This window comes from Gastrolobium bilobum, unplaced genomic scaffold, assembly GCF_033153095.1.
Source record: "Gastrolobium bilobum isolate Gb01-03AN ecotype WA unplaced genomic scaffold, APGP_CSIRO_Gbil_v1 utg909, whole genome shotgun sequence".
NCBI classification, from domain to species: Eukaryota; Viridiplantae; Streptophyta; class Magnoliopsida; order Fabales; family Fabaceae; genus Gastrolobium; species Gastrolobium bilobum.
The window spans coordinates 295,957-300,301 of record NW_026895707.1 but is presented as its reverse complement, the minus strand read 5'-3'; the positions used below and the strand labels follow the sequence as shown (position 1 = coordinate 300,301).

General features: G+C 31.5%; 1 non-coding gene across 1 annotated transcript; it reads right to left on the bottom strand.

Annotated features, from left to right (window-relative positions):
- Positions 1-374: 374 nt before the first annotated feature.
- On the bottom strand, positions 375-468 carry LOC133293604 (small nucleolar RNA Z103). The gene has a single exon (XR_009749079.1). It is a non-coding gene; the product is annotated as a small nucleolar RNA Z103 (small nucleolar RNA).
- Between the last annotated feature and the right edge of the window lie 3,877 nt (positions 469-4,345).

The following is a 4,345-nucleotide window of genomic DNA, read 5'->3' as shown; positions in this document are numbered from 1 at the left end:
TGTATTTAACACACTGGCTCTGAAGACTGAAGAGTACATCATATTTAACTTTTGTAAGAGATTTATTTATGGTCTGCTAGAAGTGTTAACATTATCATTAGTATATCAAAATAAAACCTATAAGCGACTTCGAAAAACAAACAAAATTTCACATTAGTGATTACGTGAGCAAAAATTTAAATTTATCTGATTAACAAAAAGTAATGCAAAAGATAATTAATTCTCTAGATAACATTCAAAATGACATAAGACACTTATTAATTTGAAAACAGTCATCGAAATTCTCCTACCATATAAAAAAGACCTAATGATAGAAACGAAGATATATTCTTTACCCAACAATGAACTAATCGCAAATGTTATTGCATAGAGAGATGGATCAGATTTATTTGGCTTGGTTTCTCAAAAGAGAAAAATCGCACAGTATATTCAGCGTCGATCATCTGGGGAAAAAATCATCACCTCCATCTCCACAGCACATCACTGTGCACAAAGCTAAAATATATTATTTCTTATTAAGAGAAAACCAACAAAGAAAAAACAAGACGAAAGGGAAAGAGAACACAAAAACAATAAATTAAATTAAAATAATAGAAATAGAGCATTAAGAAGGAATTTATATAGCGTCCGCTGGTAAAACACGCAGCTATTATGTGTCAGTGATTGACGCTGAACAAACCTAATTTGAGTCACGAGACAGTGATGAGAAGGGAGAGGGTGGAACTGCTTATAAAGGTGACGAAACCCTAATTTGAGGTTGGGAGAAGCTTCTGGATTGGATATAAGCGGAAAAGAAAATGGACCAATACGGCCTTTTTATTCCGATCAGCCCAATTAGTTGAATCCGAAATCAAGCAATAATTGGGCTGATTGACCATGTTATTCGTTTTGTTTTGCATTATTTTGTATGAAAATGAAACTAATTCTCATTTAAACTTGTTTAAATAAAAATTATGATTCTATTTCTACGAGCACTTGGGTAAAATCAACGATGAGAGTTAACTCACAGTGAGATGTTTAGGGTTTTCAAATAATGACTAACTAAGCCCATACAGATTATGTATCATCTGATTGGAGAGGCCATGGCCCAAATTATTTATTGGGCTCTTTTAATTTATTATTATGTTTGTTAAAAAACAAGTATAATTTTTTTTTACCCGTATTTAAAGCCAAAAACAAAAGTAAAATTCAGGCCCTGCACTCGAATGAGAATCCAAATAAAAAATCTTACCCTAAAATAAACAGATTTAAATTTGATATATCATAAATGAGAATTTTGTCAACACTTCCTTTGGAACTATAAAATCAAGAAAGCCCAATATAAGGAGGAGGAAGCCCATGTAAAAAATCCAATCCTAAATAATTTATGTCCTAGGGCACATAATTCCCATCATCATCTCATCACATTTGGAGCTTCTAGCAACCATCAATCATCTCCCTCAGACCAAGTATCACATTAAATCGGGAGACTTGATAGAACAAAAACTATTCTAACTTATTATTTATTTTGGAATACTTATTTCCTATATATATCCATCAATCATCTGCCCAAAAATTTTAATTTGATTCAAAGCTCCGGTAGGAGAATGAAAATCGAAATTTTTGGATTTTCACAGATGGCGCCAATGAACCGTCGGCTAATTAGAAAATCCAATATGTAACACCACAAGGGGTGATATGGTTACTATAGGGTGTACCCAACGCAGCAATGGTGAAGACCAACACTGTATAGGACAGTCCCAATACAATGAGTATATAACGGGGGATGGGGTGACATGCAAAGACTATGATGGCTTTAAATCTTGACAGAGTAATGGCTCATAAAAATATGTCCTCTGCTGTGATGAGGAAGGGGTATATATAGGTCTTATTATAGTGGGGGAATGTGCCAAGTCAACTGTTGTGGGGAAGAAGGATAGCAGGGCTTCTTGCCGTCGCTGCTGTGCTAATAGTAGCTGCCATGCAGGGGTAAGGTCAAGGGAATGATATATTGGACGTATATGGAGACACAAAGGGAAGAGAGTCTCCCAAAGCATTTGGTGTCTTACGTTGGGGAGCCAGCTTACCTTGCAGACTTGACAGTAGTATCAACAGGATAGTGAATTTAGGGCTGAGGTGGCTTGGGTCTTCAGGATTGGACCTGCCCTATTGAGATAATGCTTTGGGTCGGCCAGTATAGATGTGTATATATAGAACTTAATAAATAAAAATAAAAGTAGATATAATAATAAATTTTTTTATAAGAATCGAATAAAGATATGAGATGAAGAGAGAGTACCGTAGCTTCAATTTGATAGGCGATATTATCATATTTGATATTTTTTGCAATTTTTATCACATCAGACATTTGATGTACACTATATAAACAAATTGATAGGATAATTTTAATATATATGATATTTGAAACAAATCATATCATATTATGCATAGTGATGTAATGATTGACCCAGTGACCCGGTTATAAACCGTGGTTCAACCGAAACAAATCATATCATATTATGCATAGTGATGTAGTGATTGACCCAGTGACCCGGTTATAAACCGATAACTCTTCAAACTGGTTTTTCAAAATTAGTTACAAAATGTTTTTTTTTGCAGCGAGTGGGATTCGAACCCAGCACAATGGAGTGAGGAAAGTCATTTCATATCACTAGGCCACCATCATTGGTAGAATAAATCACACCATTTAATATATTTATTATATAACTATTAAGTTAAGAGAATTATTTCAAAAATTGCATGTAATGGTGTTCGAACCCCTTGGATTAAGGATATACAACATAGCAAATACTACTAAACTACATCAGGTTGTTGTTTAGATGGCACCATTTATAATATTTATTATATAATTAAGTATAAAATATAAATTTATATATATATCCGGTTCATGCGGTTCAACCAGTGACCCACCGGTTGAACCATTGACCCAGTGACTCAGTACCTCAACCGGGTCAATGACCGGTCCGGTTCTAATAACAGTAGAATGAGGGACTAAAAGGGGTGTTTCCACCCAAAAATTTATGTAAACTTTTAAAATTAAATATTATTTCTAATTTTTTGGTCATATGTCTAATGCTCACCCTTTCAAAATCCATAGAAATCTTTAATTGCAAGCACCATTTCTATTTTTTTGTCATATAAATAATTGTTACTTCAAAGAAAAAATTTACATTATAATTTTGCCCTTTTCAAAAAAATTTCTGGCTCCACCATTTTTAATCAAACGACTCTTAAAAAACAAAAACAACTTATAGATAAGAGATTATATTGAGTCGCAACTTACATGTTTCGATAAACTGTCAAGGGAAAGGAAGAAGTTATTTTTTTGTTAATTGAATATACAAATATTTATTATATGTTTAAATTAATTTTTTTTATTTAAGAAAGTGCATAATTAAAATGTCTTAAATAAAAGTGTTGACTGAAATATATTTTATTTAGTTTTACACCTTAAAAATTGTTACAAAGATGTTATACAAAATTATTGAAGCCAATGACTTAAATGCTTTTTATCATGGTATCAAAGTCTCATTGATCACGGGATTACGAGTTCGATCTTCACTGCTCATTTCTATTATAATTAAGTAAGCACAAGATTAGAAATATAACATAAAATCATTTAATGACCATCACTTACAAGCTTAAGCCATTGAGTTAAATTGGTCACATCAAAATCAAGGTAACCACATGGTCACAAATTCGATCCTCATCATCCCCTGTTTCAAGTGAAATTAAGTTAACACAAGATAGAACCAATAAAACGAGTCTTTGTGATATCTATGCTTTAAGCCCAAATGCTCTGACGTGGAGGGATACATTAGGTAAATAAAACCATTAAGGGGCCTTGATTTAAAAATTTAAACTTTAGGTGAAATGATTGTTTTACATGGTATTAAAGCTTAAATGATTTATTATTGAATGATTACATAAAATTTTACCCAATAACAAATAAAATGTTTAAAAAATATTTTTCATCATTTACTTCTTTTCTACTTAGATCCTCTTATTCTTTTCTTTCTTTTTTTTAACGATAGAAGCTACTTATAAGCTAAAGTTAAAAAACGCTAAAATTTATTTGGTAATTATATAAAAAATTTAGCTTAAAAGTACATATTTCAATAAAACTTTCTTTCTCTATATCTCTATAGCTCTTCATTTTAAAAGAAAGCATTCAATTCAAAAAAATCACATAAGAACTTTAAAAAAAGTTTCCCGTAGGAGCTGTTAGCTTTTAGTGTTTTTTTTTTATTATAAAAAAAAAAAATCATTATACGAACTTTTTTTCAAAACTTATTTGGCTTAAGTTATGCTTATATTATGTTTATGCTTATGCTTATACGAAGTT